General features: G+C 46.0%; 1 protein-coding gene across 17 annotated transcripts in view; it reads left to right on the forward strand.

Annotated features, from left to right (window-relative positions):
* DAB2IP (DAB2 interacting protein) overlaps positions 1–25,927 on the forward strand; it is a 1,477,580-nt gene that overhangs the window by 1,302,124 nt on the left and 149,529 nt on the right. The gene's annotated exons all lie outside the window — the stretch shown is intronic.

Below are 25,927 nucleotides of genomic sequence, written 5' to 3' on the forward strand. Positions count from 1 at the left end.
AAAAGACAAATTATGCGGCATAACCCGGCAAATTTTGAAATAGTATTACTTCATTTTTTTGCCATTTTTAAACTTGGTAACACTGTTTGTGCACTGGTTGCACCCCCTTAGTACCAATTTGACACTCAAATTGAGCAGTGGGAAACCGAAAGTTGACTATTCCAGCTTTTCAAAGGGCCTTCCCACACGCGGCAAGAGGTGTCGCTGCATTTTTTGTAACTTTTGAACCGTTTGAGATAGAAAGCAATTTTGTTGTTAAAACCTGTAGATTATGCAGCAGCTGATGGATTATGTGGCAAATTCGTCAAATGCATAATTATGCAGAAATCGCCGCCACCGCACAATCGCATAATTCCAGTGGCCCTGCCTAACATGCAGCATCAGACTGGGACCGAAAATAGGCCTCTGTACCAAAATAAAAGAGGCCCTCATTAGGGAGTTAGTTAGCTAGAAAAGTGTCCCATGTTTGCAAACTAGGGCAGTTTTCAACTTGTAAACACATGCTGTTCAAGTTTTTTGTAAGGTATGGAAGACTGCACTGATTTGAGTTTGCTGCAGGCAATGTTTGCTTTATTATCATAAAAATCAACAGTAAAAACCGTCTCACTTGACGATAAAGCAGGTCAACAACTAGCCCAAAAAACGGCCTACATACTGTCCTGAGAGCAGGGCTTTAAGCGGGTTGAAAAAACCTGTCATTGGCTCCAGATAAATATTACAAGTAAAATTACACCTAGAACAAGCCAGTACTATTGGCTTTGTCAGTTGTTATTAGTTGCATAAGATGAATAAGCAACATCTACAGCTTCCTTGTATATAATATTGAATATGCCTCAGTTCTGACATGATGAGACTGTGAAAGAACTATAACGAGTCTCACTGAAGTTGCATTAAAGGTAGCCACTGCTGCAGAGTTCAGATTTGTTTTTCCCACTGAGAGTGAGGATAAAAATGGAGAGCGGGCCCATCTCATCGCCTGCTTTCCAGAACTTTCATTCATTGTGCAGACACTGGATCAATGTTTTTGCAGGCAAAGTTAAGGACATGAATATAGGGCCCCTTTTCAATGTCCATTTTAATTTACTACCGGGTCTAAGACTTCAGTGACCCAGAAGACTTTAAACCCTGCTCCATCCACTTATGCATCTGCACCCCACTGTATTCCATTTGTCTTGCCCTTTTTATTCGCCTCTCTGCTCTCTTTCCACTTGTCCTCGGTGAGCAGTTTCCATTGTGATGCGCCGCCATGGCCACTCTATCCTTTGCTGTGCCCCTGCAGGATATTCTGTCTTTTATTCATACAGGGGCAGGGCCACTTCACAGACATGGGCACTCAAATGACCTGTCTGATTGCTGTCATCAACATGCAGATGCAGCCATTAGCCCCACAGAGACGGGCCAGCAGGGGAGATTGATACAAAAAAGAAAACATATAAACTCTCAGGGGGCCCCTTGGGCCTAGAACTTCTGATGTCTTTAAAGGTGCGAGGCCCCACAGCTGCGAGCAGGCGCGGGGCCCTGTGCCGCTGCCCACGCCTAGCGCCAGCCCTGGCATAGAATACCAGTGAAGTGCCACCCTGAGCTCCGGGGGTATCATACGGAGTAGCCCGACAATCAAGTGCCCAGGTTGTGTCATCCAAAGGACACTTAATGTCGTTATATGACCATGTAAAGTGCCCGCCCAAACATAACCAACATTTCGGATGGCTGCACCAGTACAGCCTGCACCGGACCAGAGATCCGGGTGGGGGGCAAGCGCCCCTCCTTGCCCCCCCCTCCCCCACTGCGGACGCTCGTGGTACATTGGCACGTTGCACGGTGCTATCTCTGGAATCCTCCCCTGGAGTGCACAGCTCATGAGACATTGGCACATTGCGCCAGCTAAGGAGCTTTCTGTGCCTTTGTCTCCGCTCTGAATACAGACGAGGCCATTAGCCTCAAAGGCCCTCGCTGGCGGCCGCCCGGCGACATATGTGAGACGCGCGCACTCCCCAGCGACCCGCGGGCCCCATCACTTAAATAATCATATCACAGTTGGGTACTAAGGGGTCCTATTTTAGGGCTGGATTGCATCCGTGGAAAGTCTGAAAGCGTTTGCTAAGAAAAGTAAATACATTTTCTGTGAATCACAGATTTGGTCGAGTAGGGAGTCTGCAAGCAAAGACAAGACACACATTTCTAAAATTCTACACACATCTTGCCAATGAAGATTACCCAACTTTGTAAAATAAAGAAAGTATAGGTGTGCCTAACTCTGAGATCTGGAGAAAGGAAGACTACATTTTTTCATCTGAACCAGCTGATTTTCATTCCTTGTCCCCGGATCCAAGAAGTGATAGAGGCTCTAAGCGTGGTAGACGGGCATCTCCTTTGGTCATGGTTAGCATGGGCAAGAAAACATACCCCCAGCCATTGCAGTTATGCTAAGGCAGAAACTCGCATTTCACAAGCCCAAGGCAAAATCTCTTTTTATCATTTGGGCTCTACACTTCCCCACGTAACAAGGGCATTTTGAGGCAATTTATAGCAATATGGCGCCCTCTTGTGGCCTCCTATTATAGCTCCTTAAGGCAGAAACTTATATTGTCCTTATTGTGTGGCAACAACTGTCTGAGGGTTATAGGATCTCCTACAATCAACATACACTGAGATTTACGACAACCGTCCGCACCGCAGCTGAAACCTTTAATCCCTTCTGCAGTAGAGTCCTCGTAACATAGTCCATTTCGGCACACAAGGGCCTTTTCCAGTACAAGATGGCACAGAGAGAGCTCTGTTTTGGCTTTTGGCCTCAGAATATGTTTAAATACAAATGGAGGAAGCAGGAGAGAGGCCATCAAAGAGAGACCCCACAGACTTTAAGACGTGTGTAGGCCTGGATTTGTACACTTCAAACTGGACAAGATCAATGCAGGTCTTACAAGGGAGAAATATACCAGGGGGGTAGATGAGCTATGTTGTGGCATTCAGTGTCAGAGCAGGTAAAGGAGGTTGGGGGGCTCTTGGTGGTGAGGATTTAAGAGGAGCAGAGGTTAAAAAAACGATTAATGCGAGAGGGATTCTGCTAACAGTGCGTTCTTTTATATGAAGTTGGGGATTAGAGTGTTGGGAATGGAGTTAACAGTTCTGTCCTCCATTTTCTATGCGGTAAATGTTATTTTTTTTCAAACTTATTTGTTTTCAACATACTTGGCAACGCAATAAATAAACTACCTTTGGATCTATTATTTTCTGACTTTTTACATAAATTTTCTTTCTTGGAGAAAATGCTATTTAAAAATTCACATAGATTCACAAAAGCAGGCCACTTAGAAGCTTGTCAGATCATGGCCTGTGGTGCACTGTCCTGCTGGCTACCTGGGAATCTCAGTTCATAAACCCATACCCGATATATTGAAAATTGGAATGACCGTACCACATTTTAAGAGCTGAATTGTCAAGTAAGCTCTGATGGTATGATGGATCAGGAGAAAATTGATTCAGATGAGGCAGGGAAGCAACTACGAAGCAGCGCAAGAGAAGGTGGTTTAGATTTTGAGGCAGCCAAGGTCTGTTCTGCGGTTAATTCTTCTGAATAGCTGGAGAAGGAACATTTCTATTTGTGCATCGCTTGACTTTATCCAATAAAAGGTATCGCAGCCTCCTCAGGACCAGGAGAATTGAAGATCTGTTACTAGGCATCAAATGTAAAATTCTTTGAAAGGAATTATCTCAACGCGTCTTCAGCTGTAGCGGAGTGTCAGGAGGGTGCGGAGAATGTGTAAGATTGCAGAGGCAGCGCGTTCCTAACTAGATTCATAGGTACTTGGCCAACCGTAGGAATTTTCATTTTACACATTTCATTTTAGATTGAGAGACCGATCGGATGTACCTGAGTGTGAAATGACAAAACCTGGCCGGCGAAGGCGAGCATCGCAGGGAGTATAGAAAAATTACACCATGTCATTACGACAGCTTAGCGGAGTCTTGTTGGAGCGCCAACGGTACTGAAAACGTACCAGCAAGCGCGCTGCATGGGCGCTGCCAGTCCAGGAAGGATTTTCTCCTATGAGTCAATGATCATTTGTTCTCCTCTCTTTTCTTCCCTTCGCTTGAACTCTGTGACATCATTTTAGATGCTTACAATCACTCACGTATAACCACAAAGCACTTTTTAAAGATTTGCTTATTCATGTGAATGTTCTTTTCATGTGCATTGCACATGCTTCATAGCTGAGAGAGCGGCGCACACAATCTAGGTGTGGAGGAAGAAAAACAACGAAAACTTTGTTATTAACGCCACAGGACATTGAAAGTCAGAAGGTATTTCTAGCTTTTTGTGGAGAAAAGAATCTAGAGCGAGGAAGTCCATCATGAAAAAAACACAACAAAGACCGAAAGATTTCATGGTGAATTTTTATTTCAGGCCATAATTTCGGAAAATCAATAACACTATAAACATATGTATTTATTGGTGTTAAAATGGATATGGGTTTTTACTACCCTAAAGTTTAGGAATAGCGCTTGAGATGGGGTGAGAGGTTGCCTTATGGTGTGGTGAGCTGCGTGGTAGGGTTAGGGTTTAGCATCAGGCCTTGGGTTAGGGTAGGGCGAGGGTCAGTGCTGCTGTGACGTATCGGATCATAGTCCCGCCTTCTTGTGAATTCAGTTTGAATATTCGTCTTAAAGTGTTTGTCATCATCAGCTGCTCATTAGCGCACTTCTTGATTAGCGCATTCATCGCTTTCACATGGATCCAGTTTTGCAATCAGTGTCCCATGACACTGCCTTACCACCCACAGTGCGGCAATCAATGCCACCGAGAAGCAGGTCCATGAACGAATGCAATGCCACACACTTTCATCATCTATGCCAAGGAGATTACAGCATTCCACAAAACTGGCATCCATGCTATGGGACAGAATTATCCACGCTTCTTGGTGTTTACATGGCAACCAATATTGCAATCACTGTCACCAATCAATTAATAACTGTCACAGGGTAATGACGTGACTCTCAACATGCTGTGTGGCCTTGCCACTCAAAATTGCCATCATTGGCAATGTGTAATGCTTTGCTGCAAAACTGTGAAGTGATTTATAAGCTACACAAACCGGTTCCAAACACATGCCTTTACCACAAAAAAAAAATAATACACACACATATATATATATATATATATATATTTTTCAAACAAACTCCTGCTCCACAGGGAAGAAGGCACGCACACGAGGAATGCAGGGTTATGTGGCATTTATTACGTCATAGGGTCTCCTCTGACCCGACAAGCCATATATATATATATATATATATATATATATATATATATATATATATATATATACATACATATATATACACACACACACACACACAATGTGTGGTAATGGCATATGTTGTAAAAGCATAAGCCTTGTGAAAACAAATGCAGGGTAAAAAATGCACGGTTAAGGCACGCAATGTATTTCCCTGCGTTGTTCCATCGTAGAACCAACACATACTAATGATACAGTGTTTCTATGACTGCAGATAAAATGCATTGTGACACAGATTTCCAATCCACGAATATTGTAGAGAGTAGAAGAAGAGGAGAATATTAAATACATGAAGAGTCCTTAACAGAAAGCAAGCAGCTACAAACTCAATGGGTCTGGCATTGGGGTCCACCCTTTTGGCTTTGCTAATGCTTGTTTTATCTTGGTTTTTGTTAAACTTTATTGTTGAGGGAGCTACTGGGCCCTCACCAATATAATAATTTTTTGGGGCTAAAAGCAAAAATATCGTTTGAGTTTCAAAAATCACACTTTGCTATTGCAGTCCCTGGCAGTAAAGGGAACTACTATATATGCAGATGTGCCCCTTGTGAAAGAGCAGAACGCCGTCACTCACAGTAAAGTTAGCCAATGGTTGCACTGGGCAGTCTCATTACCCTACACTTACATCCTGTAGTGGGCAGAAGATAGATGTGAATGACACAGCAGACCACTGCCTGAAGAGGGTTAGCTGGAAACAAAGGGTAAAGGACATAAAAAGCAGTTTAGTGAGCTATAACTTGTGCCCATGTGTTGCACTCCTCATGACCTTCCATATTACATCACTCATGACCTGTTACATGACATCACTGATGAGATCTCAAATGGCATCAGTGATGACACCATCAGGTGATTGTTAGGCCTGGGCGGTAAATTCCGTTCCGCTCGCGGAGTTTGCGAAATTTGGGTAATTTCGCATTCCGCAGAGAACGCGAAATTGCTCAAAATTCTGCTTTCCGCAACTTTGCGAAATTTTTTGCTTGTTCGCGTTCTCAAAATGCGGGTTCGCGAGATATTTCTCCCCGAGCACGCAAACAGCGATTGTGAACAGGAAAAAAGCATTGCGAACAAGCAATTCCGCGTGTTCGCGGAATTTCTGCGTGTTCGCGGAGATTTTTTACCGTTTCGCGGAGATTTGCGTAACGCGATTACGCAAATTCCGCCCACCCCTAGTGATTGTGACAGTGTGCTATATGAATTGTGGACTGGAAGTAATTCAACAAGCTACTCCTATTCCCTATGACTTTTCACCAATCGATTGATAATACACACGCATAGCAGCATGCATATATGTTGGGCAAACTGTTCCAAAGCCCCTGTAGATGATCAACTCCCATTGCCCACAGCCTTTGGCAGTGACCCCCGTTGGGTTGGCTACAGGGCCTGCAGTGCTGAAACCACTCCGCTGGTGTTCAAACTCCACCCATGGATGGTCAAACCCTGTGAGCTTGGCCTTCAGCCATGCACAGCTGTAGGGCAACGCCGCCCACTGCTTTGCAGCAATGAAATAAAGGAAAAATAAAATGATCATAACATGAAGTTATCATTTTATTTGTTCCTGCTGCGGCAGATTTCCGGGCGGGGTTTGGCTGCTCTGATGACAGAGGAGCAGAGGGAGGAGTGGTAGCATGCTGTAAGTGCGCATGAGTGTTTGGCTGGTCGTCGCCTGCCGGCCAAACAGTCATGCGCACTTTGCATGGTTTTACCCAGGCTGTATCACAGCCTTGGTGGAGAACATGGACAAGCTCCCACAGTCTGCCCGAGTGTAGTTTTTGCATGAGTGCCGATCCACGGCACTCCGACCAATCACAACGCTGCATTGCAGTGCTGTGATTGGCTAAGGGGAGCCTGGCTGCTTCCTGTTCTGGCCCAACGTGGAGGAGAGATGTGGCGATAAGGTACTTTTTTTCTGTTTTTACACCCCCTAACCCCTATCCCTCCACCACCCCAATCCGTGCCGGCCACCACTGCTGTAGGGTTGCCCTTGCATCCAACCCACTGCTGGCAGCCAACCCACACTGCGCATAGCCTACAGCCCGCAGGGACTGATCTATGACCAGACCCTTCTAACTTTGTTATAATAATAATAATCCACATTTGTAAAGCGCGAACAATCACCCGTAAGGGTCTCTAGGCGCTGGGGGCCGTCGGGAAGATTAAGCAAGCTATTGCCCCGAGTCACATGGTGCTGGGCTAATCTGCCGCCTGCGATCGAACCGTGATCCCCAGATTCCGGAGTCAGTCACCCTGGCCGCAGCGCCACATCTCTTCCCTGGTTGGTGTGTGTATATGAATATATTTTCAAATTATTCATGTCCTGAAAAAAGGATCCTTCTGCGCTGTACAGTTCTGAGTCAGCATCTGCAAGTTTTCAAATTCGTGTGGTTGGTTTTACAGTCACTCGGAGCTGCCCGTCAGCCACACTTACTGCACTGGAGACTGGAGTCTGGTGTGTTGCCACGAGATCTGGAACCAGTGGGTGCTGTGAATTCCTGCAGTAGTTTTCTTTCTACCGATTTCTAGTACCCACATACTCTACACGCGGTGTTATCATGAAGTCTGAATAAATGGCGGGTATCTTTATACATATTTCGGTTATATTTCAGTAATCCGTGCATAGAATTCAAATGCGTTAGTCATCAATCGAGTAGACAACGAGGCGTTTGTATGTCAAGGAGAATTGTTTACATCCCTCCTGGCTGTGCCATTGTTGAATTAATAATGTACATTTTCTAACATAAGCAAACTGATGAGAGACACTATTGTCTGTTTTTGCAAGCAGGAAATAATCATTTCAATAAACATTGCACTTAAGTCATTTATAATTACATCAAATAACAAATGTTATTAATACACAGTTTATTTATTAAGCTCGTAAAGATGAGTCTGCCTGTTTTTATTCTTTCTTCCTATTTAGTTTTAAATAGCGCGAACTCGACCCGAAGGTATCAGAGCGCTTTACATGAGCACCAGTTAAGTTACAGATTGACACATTCACTTGTGATAGTCACGGGGAGATTAAGTGATTTGCCCAGAATCACAGGATGTTGAGCATCCCTGCCGAGACTCGAACCCGGTTCCCCAGGTCAACTGCTCTAGCCGTTAAGCCACATCCTCTCCCAATGTATAAACCACGAACTGACGGCCTCCTGAGCAGTGCATTTGTCAGCGGGGAGCATTCAGCTCACTGAGCCATCCTCCAGGAATCGATGTAAAATGATGCATGCAATAAGATTGCGGGTGCAGTGATTCATTGGCTCTGAACACGCACATGAAGGCATCACCCCAACTGTGTCGTTACTACAGTGGCTCTCACTAGTAGCACCTCATTTTGGTGAGGTAGCCAGGCTGCACATAAATAATTCTCCCGGCATTACTTTACCAAGTGTTCCTAAAAAGCTATTCGGCCTTCCACTCAAGCCAAAAGGATCAGACCCCACCAGTGATGTCACACAGTGCATTGTTCTCACGCACATATCGTTGATCCCGCCTTGTCCTGGCGTACACTTAGCAAATCTCACTCGAATGAACGCGACGGTGTGGTGTAGGGTATGTGAACACTCCATTCAACTACATGTGTCAAAGCACCCAGATCTCCAGCATATCTTTTCCTGTTTACAAATTGTATTAATGTGCAAGATAAAGCGTATAAGGAATCTCGCTTCAGTACAACCAGGTGTATTCCAGAGGTGCAACTAGAGCCAAATTTCGGGGTGGAGGGGAGAGGGCTGCAAAAAATTTCGGGGGGGGGGGGCTAATTCTCCCAGCAATAGTCAGAGTGGGGATGAAGGGGTGAAAAAACAACAGAGCCTCTTTAACACGTAAATGGTCTTTTAAAGACCTGTGAAGTACTCGGTGTGGCTGTGATAAGCTCAAAAACTGACTGTGTGTGTGCGCCCGGAAAGCTGTCGCAGCCCGGGCTGACACACGATGGGGGGCTGACGCCCTGTGAGCCCTATGGGCAGGGCCGGACAGGGAACCAAAACTGGTCCTGGCAAACTGCTCAGTCGACCCCCCCGGGGAACAAGGGTATGCAGCCGAGCTGTTTGCTAAGGCGGTTTCGGCAGATTCTGTTACAGGGGGCCGATATTGCTGGCCCCCGGTAACAAAAACATCCCCCAGGGGCCCAAAGCCAGCCCACACCATGGCGGCCCACTGGGGAAATGCCCAGTGCCCGCTACGGCCAATCCAGCCCTGTCTATGGGCATTGCACGCCTGATTACATCCGACTATTCAGAGCAATACTCCTCTCATGAGTTTAATTGGGATCGAAATACAAGTCAGGCATTGTTTTTACAAACAGAACTTAGGTTGGGTGGTATTTTACGAATCTAAGGTTTTAGTACCATAGCGAGTTGTGGGTGTTTAAATGAAGGCAGCACTGCCACAAATACTTGCATTATATTTGTCCCTGTTGTTCCTCTTGGAGTGAAAATCACGTCACATCCTGCTCTCCTGCCATCCAATGCATACCTTTGTAACTCGCATCTGGTCCAATCCTCTTCCTTTTCCCTCCAAAAAATAAGAGGTGATGGATTCATTGGTAATGCATCCCAGAACGTGAGTCTCTTGGCTGTGATGTAGACATTTTCACATAATGTCATCCGTATGTTGTTTGGTGTCTACTGCTTAATTTGAAAAAGTAATTACAGTTACAGCCCTTAATTTGTACAACAGTAAGTGCTGGGCCCGTCTCAGGAGGCCACTGCAGCTTGCACCACCCATTGCTGATGCCAGAACTGGCAGTGACAGCACCAACACAACTACTGACCATCGTCCTCCTACGAGTGTGACTATTCACATTGTATATTGAAATATTAAACACTATTGTGGTGCGCATCTCACAATTAGACAGACTGTGCCACCATGTGGTGGACTGTCTTTATTGCCAGAGGTCAAAATTAAGTGCCAGTGCCCCGCACCAGAAACCACTGGCTCAAATTAAGCACTGACTGCTTCACTAGTAACTTTTAGGTCTGGTTTAGCTGTCTCCCCAGTCTCTTGTTTCCCCCCAAAAAATAAAAAAATCATACATATATCTACACGCACACAGAGACTTTGGTCAGCCCTCTTTATCATTGGTCAGTAAAACTGTAATTCACTTTCTGCTTCTACCCAGCCCAGCACATCATAGGCAAAGGGTCAGCTCACTTCCTTCATTGGCCAGGCCACCTTACTCTGTGAGAGACAACATTTTGCCTGATCACTGCTACACATCTGTCTGAAAAGGAGTGCACTCGTACGCCAGAGCTGCTGTGCCATTTTAGTTAAATTTTTTCAACCAATGTTTTTTGCATATTGCAAATGTTTGCACAGCAAAAATAAAAAAAAAACATGCCTGGTTTACCAAAGCGAGTCCTGTTGGCTATGCAAGTGCTTGTTGATGACCAGAACTTATTTTTCATCCTCAGACTCTGACTGGGAGAAAAAGGCAGATAAGGGAGAAAGAAAAAAGGATGGGAAAAGAAGAAAAATAGTGAAAAATGGGACAACTGTGATGAAAATAAACGTGCAAAACTGAAATAAATAGACAGCAAGTGTAGAAGTGTGAAAGAAAGAGGCATGAGGTGGAATCATGATGAAGCAGCCATGAAATACAGCAGCTCTGGCATTCGGCAACTTGGGCATTCGGCAACTTGGGCATTCGGCAACTTGGGCATTCGGCAACTCTGGCATTCAGCAACTCTGGCATTCAGTAACTCTGGCATTCAGCAGCTTTGGCATTCTGCAACTCTGGCATTCAGTAGCTCTGATAATGGCCTACTCTGGCATTCAGCAGCTCTTGCATTCAACAGCTCTGATATTCACCGACTCTGGCAATCAGCAGATCTGGCTTTCAGCAGCTTTGGCGTTCAGCAGCTCTGACGTTCAGCAGCTCTGGCGTTTAGCAGCTCTGGCGTTTAGCAGCTCTGGCGTTCAGCAGCTCTGGCGTTCAGCAGCTCTGGCGTTCAGAAGCTCTGGCGTTCAGCAGCTCTGGCGTTCAGCAGCTCTGGCGTTCAGCAGCTCTGGCGTTCAGCAGCTCTGGCATTCACCAACTCTAGCATTCACCAACTCTGGCATTCAGCAGGGCCGTCTGTGGCTCCTAAAAAAAACTTTGGGCCACTGCTGTAAATTCAATTTTTTCAAAAAATCAGGCACTAGTTCTGACTTGGCGTGTATAGTACAATAATCCATATTCTTAAAGACTTTTCTAGAACACAGTCATGAGTTCAACAAATAGAACTTCCCAGGGCTCCAAGGTTGCGGTGAAACTAGGAGACGCATGAAAGAAGGAAGCTTAGCTGCAGTAGAGCCCAGGTTTGTTCTCCAAGTTGTGGAACCGCTTTGGGGAGACAATCTGACATTTAGATGCATTTTGTGCGGTAGTAAATGTAGTGCTAGTGAAGGGGAGACAGTGACCACTGGACCACTGAGAAGTAAAGTTGTATTTTGTTACTATCCATATACCTTCCTCTTTACACGTGTTGATATACTCCCCCAAAAATTAAAGTGTCAAGTGTCTGGACTATCTCTTCAGACATCGCCTTATGTTTGTGTCTGGTGATGAGGAAACATCTCTGAGGAGGTATGCTCTGGATCTGTACCACATGCCCGTCAGAATTTGTTTAGACTTTTTGTGACTCCTTAAAAGGAAATAAAAATCTGAGATTTAAAAATAGGCTATGAGTTGGTGGGCCCAGTTCGGATCCACTGGAAAGCTCCTTCTTATGGAGTGATTTAAACTTCAAACAAAGCAGTAAATGCAGCTGTCCTTCAAACTGGCAGCTTTCCAGTTTCTCAGGTCTGGCGAGCAGCCTTTCCAGGCAGCCCTTCTATTTGCATTCTGGTACTTGTAGTCTTGCTTTACCATTATAAATTCTGAGCGACTACAGCTCCCAGAATTCAAAGGAAGGATTAGACAATCTAATGTCATACTGACCTATGAATCTTGAAAAGTGTGCCATGGAGACCCAAGCAACCAGTTCAGATGCTGCCAGAACTCCTCGTATTCTAAAGTTTTTTGTGTTTCTTTTTTAATGAGCATTTCAAACTGAAATTCTATTCAATATAGCTGTATAAGGCATTTTAGAAAATGTATTTCAGCAAAGATTGGGCAGAGTTTCCTTACTAGTAATAGATGTTGTTAGGACAGAAATAAATACCGTTGGCATGAACTTGTGTGGGATCGGTCTGTGTGTGGGATTGGCCTGTGCGTCTTATGCAGTGCTTAATTCGGACTGGTCTGTGTGTCTTCTGCAGTGCTTAATTTGAGTCGGTGGTTCCCAGTGCTGGGCACAGGTGCTTGTGACAGTCTGCCACCAGGTGGCGCTGACTGTTTTAGAGATGACCACAACATCAGTTATTACTTCAATACATATTAAAAATGACCATTAGCTGCTGCCCAAACATTCTTATAGCTTTGGGGGCCTGAAATAGTCCGAATTGTCGCACTTGTAGGAGTGTGATGCTTACTAGTTGTGTTGTTTCTATCTTTGGCAGCATGGCAGGGGCAATGTGTGGTGCAAGTGGCAGTGGTCTGCTGACGAGGGCCCTGGCACTTCTTTTTTTTGCAAATTAAGCGCTGGCTCTTCTGTTTTCAGTACAGAGGTTGGAAATGTTCCGCTCCTGCGACCGCTCCACACGCCTGTTTTATAATTTATTCATTTCCTGACATGAAGAGAAAATCTCAATTTAAAATTAAGTGAAAGGGGTGATCTGAGTGAAGAAGTGGGCACGACGTGTATAATCGATATAGTTGAGACCTTGCTGTGAGGAGGAAAATAACGTTTTGGTGCTAAAAAGCCGTGTTAGCCTGGACTTTCGGGCACTCTGGCACTGCCAGGTGACATGGCTTGAACGGGACAGTGTGTGCCCGGGTTTTGTTTAATTCCGTCACGGGCTAACACTCCGACCCTAACCCTGGCCTTTGCAAGCCAGCTCCTGTGGCAGTGCCATGGTGCCAGGCAGCCCTGTCCAAGGCTGGTAGAAATGGATTGATGAGCATGATTCGTGGTACACTGGTCCGTGTGCTGCGTGGCGTCCATGTGAATCTCACTTAGGCGGCTCCTCCGCTATGGCGAAGGAGCGTCGCCCCACTGCTTTGAAGTTGCAACGTAAAGAAAACATAAAATGATAAAAGTTATTATCATTTTATGCATCCTGACGTGTCCTGCTGCTTTGCGACGGGCATGTGGGCAGGGCTGCTCTGCTCTCCAAGCAGGGCAGGGGAGAATTGGTTTCCCAATCCAAAGTGTGTGGTGACTGTTTGGCCGGCCCTCGGGCCGCCCAAACCAGTCATGCGTACTTCCCTGCTCTCCATGCAGGCTGCATTACAGCCTGCATGGAGAACATGGCTGAAGAGGGGTGAAACCCTAAAACTGGTCCTAGGATGCTTTGTTTCCAGTCCATGGATATACTGGCCTGGCACTTTGGGCTGGACTGTTCCCATTGGGCACAGGGTCAAGACTGGTTTGCATATGGCTGCGATCAAACTGGAATGGCATGGTGAGCAGAAAAACAATGGTCTTAGGCCCAGATCTCTGTACTGGCGTGAATGTATGACATTGTTCTGCATTCTGTCCATCAATTGTTGTTTTTGCCCACCCCTCCAGACCCTGGCTGAGCACCATGTCATGGCTCCCAGACCAATCACAACGCTCCATTTGAGCGTTGTGATTGGCGTAGGGGGTGGGAGCCTGGCTTCCTGTCCTGTCAAGGGCAGGAGAACAGGAGCAGAGAAGACGCGGGATCCGGCTTCGAGGTAAGTTAAGATTTTTTAAATAAATTATTTCTTCCCCTGCTCCCCACCCCCCCCCCCCCCCCGCGCAACACCAGCCTCAGAGCAGCAAGTTTGGCATTACAGCTGGTTTTTCTAGCGCAATGACTCCGGCAGGTTTTCTGTTTCTGGCGCTGTGAATCCTGGCTGTCCTTTATATCCAATTTAAAGGCGCTCAGTTCATCAGCCTGGTAAGTCTAGTGGGGTGTGGTTCAAAGGTGTAACCTGCTGGGCACAGTCAGGTGTCATCAGTCAGACCTCAGACAGCCAAGATGTGATGACACACCTTAGCCCACGGTGTGACCTGTTATTGTTTGTTGCTTCTACTGCCAGAATGTGCACTCTAAGCCACTTGTCATGGTGGGACATGCCCCGGAAGTTCTCCTCCATGATTGAGTGATGGGAGGCTCTGTCTTGTGCTTCATCTTGGAGGTCCTGATACATAAAGTGTCTCCATCATAAGCTAAGCATGAGGCGGGGCCATACACCCCCATTATGAGTGCAAATTGACTTCAGTAATAGACAAAACCTGAATTTGCTCCAGTAAATGGATTTCCTCGTATTTAAAAGTCAAACATTATAACACAATGTTTTGCATGAGTAAATCTACACAGAGGGGTGGGAAGCAAGCAGGGCCGGACTGGGAACGCAAAACGGCCCTGTCAGTGGAGTCAGGATGCCGGGGGTGGGGTGGGGCGTGAAAAACACTGCAGCTGCTTTTGTTGCAAAACCGGCCCCCGGTAACAAAACTGGCCCCCACCCTGGTGGCCGACCGGGTATACGCCAGGTGCCAGCTATGGCCAGTCAGGCCCAATGGTTGCAAGGGTTTCAAGACCTGGACATCAGCAAAGGTAGGTGAATCATCACACAATTAAAAATTGTGGGTGTTCACAGACTCGTGTCAGGCAGATCGCCATCCTGGACATTGTCAAAGATACCCTCCTATCAAGGGTAGCCGCGCATCCGTATCCAGGGTGGGAATGGAGGGGAGCGCCTACGCAGTGGGTTGGAGACCTGTGGAAGAACTCCCTCACCTCTCTACCCCCCCCCCCCCCCCCCCCAAAATAAAACTGCAAATATATTTGATCGTGACATTCTACGTGCAAAAATATGGACGGCTACATTAGCACGAGTGAATAGTTAGTGCGCGTGAGTTCTCGTGGAAACCTGTGAGCTTTTGTGTTTCCCAGGAAAAGTCTGGGTGCCAGAGTCACACAAAAATAAATGAAAAATAAATATGCAAATGTACGTTTGGGGATTTTCTTTCCTGTCTAAATGTGATTTTGGATTTTTTACAATTCACAAGACTTTCTCCATCATCGGTTTCCCCACAAAGTGGAATTGTGTTCAACGTAAAAGTCTGCATTGGTGGAAACCGCGCCTGTGTGTGATTGCACGTTTTGTTTCTTCTCCAAGAGGGAACAATTCTCAGACCATTAACACAGTAGAGGGGTAAGGAGAGGAATTTGTAATAGTTATAAACTGACAGGTTTGTGGACTTTTGCAAACTTGCCAGGCTACAGTCCCTTGAAAACGACCTGTTGAGACCAACCCCGTCTACTCCCAGTTCCTTCCCCAACCTATGCCAGGCCGTGGTGGAATGTACACTAGCGCCATTCTATTCTGCCAAGGTGTAAATGAACATGTCCCTGCTAGGGGTCCTTTTGTGACCACCTAAAAGGTGTAAACTCAGACATGGTCGGCCATAAACCTATTTTTATAGCCACAACGGCTTTTTCGGAACTTTGGAATTCTTTGTGAATTCCAGGACAGGTAGAGAATTGGCACAAATCCTAGACATAAACCTTTGACATTGGTGAGTTCCAAGCTCTCCTTTTGTGGACTGTGTCCAGGGCAGGTGCCTGGCACTGGCTCTGTCTGAATTAATAGTGGGCACGCGAGGTTTCCTCTCTGTTTGGAACAGACTTTTTCAATCTCATTACAGAGAAGATAGACCATTGAAATACAATCTATCGACTCTGAAAACTGCTGTTCCAGCTCCGGCGACATCGGGGGCAATTAGCGCGAAGAAGGATGGCACTTCGACTTCGAGGCGGCTAATGGGCAACCCTGCTGCCAACGTGCCCAGAATCCGCGAGAGTGGCGAAGGAGAAGGCAGCGTCTTGTTACCGCGCTCCGTAGCAATGCAGGCATGTTGAGGCCATCTTGACCCCAGAGGGCTGCCTTCACCCCCTGGGTGCAGCGAGGAATATCAAGAGGTGCAGCAGTGAGATAGCTCAGAGGGTTAATGCAGCTTCTGTAGCTAACAGGTTCAATGTGCAGGCCTCATGTTTGAATTCTGATGACTTTGACTCAACCTACCCCTCTTCTGTGGTTGGTAAAATGAATACCTTTGAGCGGGATAGTGAAACCTTTGCTATTTTCGATTTAACCACTACACAAACCCGTGACAGCCAGCTAGCTCTGTATTAAAAGCAAGCCATGTATACTGTTTATCTGCACTTTCAGATTCTATTCCTGCATAGGTTGGCACTGCAAAAATACTGCCACACAATAAAAACAGATACCTGCTCCTTGCGGGTATACAATTATGGTGGCAGCCTAGGAATATATATATTTATTGATTCAAGTCCAACACTCTCGCCACAGATGTTCATTGCACAGCAGAGCATTAGCTGCTTAGTAACTCTGCTTATGAAGTAGTGGAAACACCCCTCAATCACGCTCTGATTGATGTTTTTTCCATGAATCTAACATAGTAAAGTGAAATGCTTCAAGGCGCTTTGGAAGAATTCACTGAAGCTGTATTGCACGTGGAAAGGCTCTGGTTTGCGAGCTCTTGAAAGTGAAGTTCTGAGCAGCTGTGCAGGGGTCCTCCAACTACAAGCCAGAACGCATGATCTGGTCTGACGGGCAGGGAGGATGCCCAGACGTCATGCTCCATCATGGCTTGGCCTCTCCTCTGAGATAGGAATAGCTGGACACTGCTCCACTGCAGGCTGGACCAAGGACATTTCATTTTCACATAGACAAATGAGGGCATTATAATGATTTTTTTATTTTTACAAAGCTGGGGAGATTCCATTTGATAATCGAATAGTTTAGGATCTGGGCCAAAACATGGCGCCATCAAATTCCACATATTTTTTTTTCACCTTTGCGTACTTAAAACTAGTAGTAAAAAAAAGTTGCAACATTTTTACTTCTCAAAAGTGCATTAATTTCCCTTCCCATGAGCTAATTTTACTCCCTGAAAATGCATTATCTAAGACAATAAGATAGAATTCGTGAAAACGAGAAATATGTCCCTGTTTCGAGAAAAGGATCGGAAGAAAAACAATAATAGTCAATTCATTTGTTTCCTTTATAGTTCCAGAGGCCGTGATGATAGTGCAGCGGGCGGCCATCTTTGGATGGTGATAAAGTATAACAAAAAGATGGGAAGATAGCCACCCGTGCACACGGTATCTCAAAAATGTTTCCACAATGTTGGTCCGTTTGTGTGCATGTGGGCATCTGTATAGATAGGCAAGTATTTATTTAGAACGTTTTCTATAGCGCGTACATGACCACAGAGGGTATTGTAGCGCGGCGGGGCCTGTGTCGCAGTTAGCTGTAGCAGCGCTGAATAACGGACACAGGACCACCATTCACTCCTCGTGGCCGGAAGACCCCGAGCGGTCTTCGACCTCGTTTATTTATACCCTCGGGACGAGCCCGCCCCGAGGGGTGCATGTATGCGTGTGTAAATGCAACATTGTAAGAGAGAGCCCGGATGGCTCTCTACAGGTATCAGAGCGATTTACAGCTTATACATCAAGAAGGATACACGAGGTAAAAAAAACAGAACAACCAAAGAACGAAGTTGACACTCTTGTAGAGCTGGGTGCCCTGGGGAGCCTTGGGAGCTAGGACTCAAACCTGTGAGGGTGTCCTCGGTCTCCTTGTTATGGGAGGGCCCGGAGATCTGTAGATGGAAAGAGAAAGGGTTGAAACATGTCCTTTTCAGCTTGGGTTATATGGTGTCCAGGGAGGTGGCTGCGCCTCTTCCCGTTTCAATTTAGAGGAAGAAGGGTTTGAAAAAGTAATGAATTTCAGCGAGAATATTTGGGTAGAGATCATGTGCTTGAATGAGCGCATTAAATACTGTTTTTCACACTCTCCTTTGAAAAGTGCTGACTACTTTCGCTACCTTTTGGATTTGTGTAGCTGGCAAAAATGGCATATGAGGGTTGTGGCTGTGAAGTGAGAATTCTTATGTGATTTTCTTACACGCAAAAATGAAAGCATAAGCAGCAAGGACGGCAAATTCGAGTTACCAACAACTTGAGCTTTAACTTCCATTAATATACATTTTAAAGGATTTTAGGAGGTTTTGGGGGATCAGGGAGGTTGACGTCCAGTTGTATACGGCCCTTCAGCCTCTCTGGAACTTACCCCCGCTACAGAGCCATTGATGTGTGAGGATTTTATCAAAGTGGCGGCCCCTCCACTTAGGCGGAGGAACATCGCCCCACTGCTCTCAGAGCAGTGGAAAAAGGACAAATAAAATGATAATAACACAACGTTATTATCATTTTATTTTTAGCACGGGCCAAGGGAGCGGGTTTGGGAGCACAGGGAGGAGGAGATATGTATGTACCATAAGTGCGCATGACAATTTGGCCTGCTGTCTGGGGCCGGCCAAACAGTCATGCGCACTTAGCATTTCTCCACCTGGGTGGAGAACAGTCCCAGGTCTCCCAGGCACTGTCTGAGCAGCCAAACAGCCCGCTCAGACCAATCATGATGCTGTTGTCATGCTAGTGAGAGCAGCCTCATGATTGGCTTAGGGGAGCCTGTGTGCTAATGGGAGCCCATAAGAGAAGGGGACGGAGGAGAAGCTGTGGGTGAAACCAGGTAAGTGTTTTTAAAAAAAATTATAATAATTCTCCTGCCACCACCCCCGTTCCGTAGCAGCCACCACTCACTTTACCCTCAGTAACATTATGACGTCAGACGTCTTCCTGCTGTTCATGTAAGAAATCACTCAAGGTCATCTTTGTTGGTTGACCCTTTGCTTTGATTTCGAGATGTGGGTACAGCAAAATATGTAACTAACGTTTTTGTTGTCTCTTTAACTAGACTTCTTTTAATTTTAAATCCAAGCACTTGTAACAAAACACAGATTTACTGCCACTTTCTGACAAGCATGCATCTTCTGCATACTGCAATGCCAGGTTATGTTTAGAAAAGCAGGAAGGAACTGAAATGTTAGAGTAGGAATCAGGATTACGAGGGAGCACAAAATGAGGCGTTGTCTTAATGCAAATTATATGGTTCTTCATATTGCACTTCTAAGCACTTAAAAAAGAGGTGTTATCAGCATCAAATTTAACAGTACTCAGTCTACCAATCTCGACAGTATGGAAAGCAGAGTCTGTGCTTCAGGATTCAAACTAGTGAGTAACCTACAGATCACCATATATCTTCACAGTAAGAGTTTAACAATTAGCTAACCTACAGACGAAGGCTTCTATGAGCTATCATATAAGAGACAACGCTATCTAGACAACCCTTAGACACTCATCGAAGACTGTAATCACAACAAACAAGGAAAGCCTCACGCTCTTCCATTCTTAGGGCCTTATTTAGATCTCGGCGGATGGAATACTCCCGCCCACCATATTACGATCTCCAGATAATATAATGGAATAATAATACGGCAGACGGATATCCATCACGTTTGTGACGGAGTATTCCACTCCACCAAGGTCTAAATCAGGCCCTTAGTTCTCAAAACGATTTCCAACCAGTCCTGGGATTGTAGTCTCTACTTCCAAGCCTGCTGGGAACTGTAGTTTCACTTGTCCTATTTTAAAATGCTGCTCTCATATTATGCTTAATGCTGTAGGCTTTGAAAACAGGATTGGCTGAACGCAAATGTCTGGGTTAATTTGACACACATGTCCTTTTTGGCTGTGCATTGTAGCGATTTTTGACTCAGTAAATTTGCATAGTAGCGTTTTCTTGAACTGGTCCCCCGAGGTAGCCTCGTTTTCACGAAGTGTACAGAGAAACTCTGTGTGTCTGAGTCTACCCCGCGCTAATTGGATAACAATAGCAGATTGCAAACGGTTGAGGAGTAAAGCGAGCACAGTTATCATTCCTGCACTGCTCTGCAGTCTTACAATGCAGGCACTTCAGTATTACAAGATATTACTGTAATTATCGCAATTGCCTGCTCTATTCTGGGCTGCAGCCAGTGCAATTAGTTCCTCCCCTTCATCAGCATTTAAATGAATCTAATCATAAAGGAATCCACAGGACACCTGCTGGTGGGAGGGCTGCTGCTTCTAAGAGGGTCCTTGGAGGCGAATGTGCGTTGAGTGGTAACATCCAAAGGGAGCAGTCGGTTGACTCAGCGGCACCAGGTCGAGGCTTGATCCTGCATGCGCGGGAATCAGCGGGCCTCGTGTTACGCTGCGGCAGGGGGCAGCACTGATGGTATCATGTTCGGGTTGAAAAGCAATTTCTGGACATGTTGGAACAATGTAGCTAAGGAAAGGCCCATTATCTTTCAAAACCTCCCCTTACTCCCTTCTCTCCTGTAACACTGTAACACAATCAGTCTTCCCCTTCACAAGCTTTTACCTTCAAACAGCAACTTTATTTCCAGGTGCATCATATGCTCTTTAGGGTCGGGGTCTGCAACCTTTTCCAGAATAAAAGCTACTTATGTTCAATGAAATTAACCCCAAGCTACTAATATTATGAATATTGTAATCATCATGACCATATCAGACACGATTACATCATTGGCCACCATATGCAAGATGACCAGCAGCGATCACCTCAGTTCATCAGATACGGTGGCCAGCAGTAATGAGGAAACAAGCATTGGCATAGCCAATAGGTCTCGCCTTTGGGACCTTACAAGTGTTTAGCCATGCAACAGTTGCATAACTAAATAAGGTCCCAAAAGCGAGACCTATTGGCTATGCAAAGCGGCCGTGTGGCCGCGAAAGTGAAAGTAATCGCGGTAAAGCACGCGCCCACGCACATGCACTGTAGCTCTAGGCTGGCCTGGTAGCACTTTTTGGAGACCTCTCAATAAGTCTCGCCAGACCTGCAGCGCATGCGCTGGGTCAGGCGAGACCTAAAAAGGCTTTGTCCCTGTGGAATGCCTCTGCATCGGTAATGCCCAATAGCCATAGCTGCAATGCCCTGGGCACCGAGGAAATAATATTCATAATAAGTTTCCACACCGCTGCAAGGTGTATCACTGACATATCAGTTTTAATATTTATTTTGAAAACTAAACCATTTTTCTCTCAAGCTCAGCTTATGACTTCTGAAAATACTCCAATTTTAGTATAATTTTTGGTGTAAATATAGTAATTCAACCAATCAAAAGCTTCTCCTTTAGTAGACTTGGTTGCACACAGTAGAGGTGCTTACAAGTAGCTGGGGATGTACTAGCAGCTGACGAGCTGCTCATTAAAGAAGCTAGCTGTAGGTGTTTCCACGTGACAACCCGAGAAGATTGTGCAGATATTTCACTCAGTGAATCTGGAAGGTGCACTCTCCCTTTCTGTCTGGGTAGACGCTAAAAACCATGTGTTATGTTTGGCTCTATAATGCAGATTGTTATGGGTGCTCTCAGAAATTCTCTGACACTTTTAGGTAGACTCCCTTAGAGCATATACCATGACAGGTTATATAATGCCCATTCCTGTGGGTTCCTTCTTGGATTCTCCAAGGTGGACTTCTCATGCATACACTAGAGCTGGTTTTACAGTGATGGCTTTTGTAGTGCTTGAGGGTCCACTCCTCATCACCGATGCTTGCTTCCTGCTGTGCCTGGTTGGAGACAGCAGCGCATATACCATGGCAGGATGTTTAATCCTTATTCCGCCTTTGCTGCTCCTAGGTGGCCCCTTAGGCACACACTTTGGCTGGCTGCACAACGCCCATTTCTAATGACTGTGTTGTGTAGCTCCTGGATGGATGCCTCAGGCACATACTAAGGCTAGTTGTATAATGGATTTTTTTCAGCCACGCCTAGTGGGACGCATCAGCCATATACCATGGCTTTTTATATAAAGGTTGCTCCTCATCCACACCTAGGTGGACTCGTCAACCACATACTATGCCTGCTTATATATAATGGTTGCTCCTCTACCACTCCAGGGTGGACTCTTCATAATGCTACTAAATCTGATTGAATGTCTGTCTTCCTTCGGACCAGATGTATAATGCCATATCGATGGACTGCTTTCTTACGTTCTTGTCCGTATCCTCAGAACATGTATCATGGCTGCTAATGTGAACCCCCATCCTATAGGTTGCTTCCTGCCACTCCTGGGTGGACTCTTCAAAGCACATATTATGTCTGCTTGTAAAATTACATACTCCTACGCATTGGTCCCAGACTGTCTGTGGAGGGTTTCCTGGGGTACATTCTCGGTCTGGTTGTATAACTATGTTTCCTGAGTGGCCAGCTGCCTCCAACACCTAGGACTCTATACTGAAATGCTGTTCCTTTGGAATCACTCTCATGGTTTGGGTCACTGCCTGCTTGAAGGAATTGTCAGCTAATCCTTTGGGTGTCTCCTGTTGTCTCCGATGAGATATGTAGCAGCAGCAGATGCCCTCTGGAAGAGTGAAAACTCTATACGGTTTGATCACCCGTGAGTCGGCCATAGCTCACTAGTGAGTTTAACCTCTAGAAAGCCTCACCCTCTCAACAACGTAACCCTTCCTCCACAAGAATATTCAATCAATCAATCAACCTGGATTTATACGTTGCTGCTACTCACCCAGTAGGGTATCCAGGCACCGGTAGCTCCCAGAAAGTTCATCCCAACCGCCAGATCTTGAGTGCCTTTCGGAAATCCGTCAGTGAGGTGATGGACCCGATCTGCGTGGGGAGGCTGTTCCATCTTTTTGCTACGATGTGGGAGAAGGAGCGTTCACCACTTCTGCTTTGGTGAATGTGAGGGGTGGGGCCAAGTGAGAGGGAGGCGGAGCATAGTCTTCTTGATGGTTGGTGGAAGTTCAGGCAGTTGTTAATATAAGCAGGTCCTTGGTTGTGTTGAGCCTGGCGTGCATGGGCCGGCATCTTAAATTGGCATCTCTTCTGTACGAGGAGCCAGTGGAGTTGCCTGAGGTGGGGTGTGATGTGGGTTCATATGGGGAGCTTGAAGATGAGTCTGGCTGCGGCGTTCTGTATGGTTTGAAGTGTATGCAGGAGGTACACGGGGATTCCTACGTAGAAAGGTGAGTTGAGCTTGTGTCACGGTGCGTCTGGTGTGCAGGGGTAACCACTTGAAGATCTTACGTTGCACGCGCAGCATGAGGAAGCAGGGGGAGGAGATGGCGTTTATCTGTGATTTCATGGTGATCTTGTTATCTGTGAGGATTCTGAGGTTACTGGCATGGTTAGTGGGTGCGGGTCCCAGGTCTGGAGACTGCCATGTATCGCTCCATGAGTTGCTAATGTTGCCAAAAATTAGTATTTCTGTCTTGTCCGTGTTCAGCTTCAGGCAGTTGTTTTTCATTTAGTTGGTGATGTTAGTTAGGCTGCCATTAGGGCGGTCTAAGTGCTGTGGTTGCTGCAGAAGCTGGATTGGGTGGCCTCAAGTCGCTGGTTTTGCTTTATGTGTGTCGGGAGTCTTTTGCAGCACCTTGGCTGGGAATGTGAGCAGCGAAATTGGCCGGTAGGTTTTGAGTTCACTGGGTCGACTGAGGGTTTTAACACAAGCCCCTGCAGTGTAGGGGGGCCCCCAACCCTTCAGAGGGGCCCCATTCCACCCGAAGCCCAATGAAAATCTGTAAGATATGGGAGACTCAGGGACTCCTCTTCACATTCTGCAGGGGACCCCCATCATTTTATGTTACGCCCCCAGCACCCTCCCGCATACATTGCACACTTCTCTCCTGTACAGCTTCTGTTGCTATGTAACTAGTTTTGCTCTGTATAAATCACATACATGCCTACATACATATATAGATACATTGATAGCACTGGTTGGTTAATTTGTAAATGTTTCCTATGAGTTTTCCATAGGAACAGAAAGTACTGAAACCTTTGTTGTCCTTCAAACTGTGATATCAGTAAAAGATGTGCCAGTGACTGCATCACGGTTCAGTGGAGAGTTCTATTTAATGTACATGCCTATTACACTTGAGGGCAGAGGGAAATCAGCTGTGGATAAATGACAAAACCCTCCAGGAGGCAATTACATTGAAAGGCTATCTGTCCCGGCGGGGCGACGTAGTGGCTGTCTGCGCAGTTGCGAACCGTCTTCTGCCAAAAGTGGGGTGGCAGTCCGTAGGAGTGAGGTCGAGAGGAGGGAGGTGGGGAGGGTTCGGGGACAAAAAAATAAATAAGTACAAATAAAATAAATTTATCTTAACGCCGCCGTCTCCCGCCGCATCCTGCTCTTCCTGCTTCTGGCCCTGTGCACAGGCTCCCAGCCTGCCCTGCGGCCAATCCGGCCGCTGCCCTCACATGAGTTTTACTAGGAGATTGGTGGTATAAATAATAGGACAGGCGCTGCCAGAAATATTCACTGAAATTGTTATCTGTTACCCTAAATCGTACTCGAGGAAGACGGCGAGAGGGGGCGATTACCACGAGATCTAATCTATTATTTCGACTGGGCTCAAGATTTTGGATCCTTTGAAAGAATCACATTATTCCGCCCGCCCACAATTAATCGCGCCAGAGGTCGGTGTGGGTCGGAATTAACACCACACTGAAACGGTCCCTTAATAGGAAATTAAGCCTTGAAAAAGTTGCATGTTAATTGAACGTGAAGCGACGAAACACGTGTTGGCTTTGGGCTCACAAACAGTCACAAGAATATCAATCCGAGGAACCTACATATGAATTGGAGAGTGAAGACTTCAAGACACACAGTTTGTGCTGCTGATTCATATGTTGTCTCATGTATAATTTTTGTCTTTTGAAACTACTGTGTTAATTAACATTGGGACTCAACGTGTGCCAGGGATTTATGTTGCCAATTGCCCTCACGTGACAGCAGCTTCAGGATTGGCCTGGGCGTCGGCAACTTGCGCTCCCAGGCATGCTGGGAGCCTGTGCCTGCTCTCTCCAGCCCCCGCAACACAGCTGGGGCTGGAGAGAGCTTCACTGCGCATGATGTGCTTTGCCGGCCTGAGACGGCGGGCAAACACCTCATGCGCAGTGAAGGAAGTGCCCACCATTCCCTCATCATCAGTGTCCCCAAGACTTGTCAGAGTTCTGGGGCCGGGTACAGGGGATTAAAATAAAACGATAATAAAACGGGTTTAAACCCCGTTTTGTTATTGGTTTTTTTTTCTGGCAGTGGCATCGGGAAGGGGGTGGGAGGGAGCAGCGCTCCTTCACTCTAATGGAGCGGTCACGGCTGTGTCTGAGGTGTGGTTAAACCTGCGACGTCGTGGCAAGGTGAACACCTAGAAATGGGCCTCAGTGAGCTGTAACACTATCAAAGAGGGCACGCGCAGCATACATGGCTGTGACAGCAACAAAGATTCCAAAGTGAAAAAAGAAAAATAAAGAACTGGAATTCTAAAGAACACACAATTAACATAAAACGCATTTCACTGCGACATCACTTCTCGTGCCAGGTGACCAGACTGAAAACTATTCCACATGAAAGAAAACACGTCACTAGAAGGATGAAACCCTGAAACACATACGTTTCCGACTCACCGAAGGAACAACCTACATTGAAACCTATTTCATTGCCTATGTTATAGAAATATATGTGTTTTGTATACACATTTGAAAATTAATAGTCAGGAACTATGCAAGAACTTTGTGTAGAAAATGAGTTTTGCTCACTAGCCTTCAACACATGGAGGGTTGATGGTTCACGGCACTCTCTCACCTACTCGTTTAAATGTCTTTCTGCAGAGAAGTCTCTCT

Source organism: Triturus cristatus, chromosome 1_2 (assembly GCF_964204655.1).
Source record: "Triturus cristatus chromosome 1_2, aTriCri1.1, whole genome shotgun sequence".
NCBI lineage: Eukaryota > Metazoa > Chordata > Amphibia > Caudata > Salamandridae > Triturus > Triturus cristatus.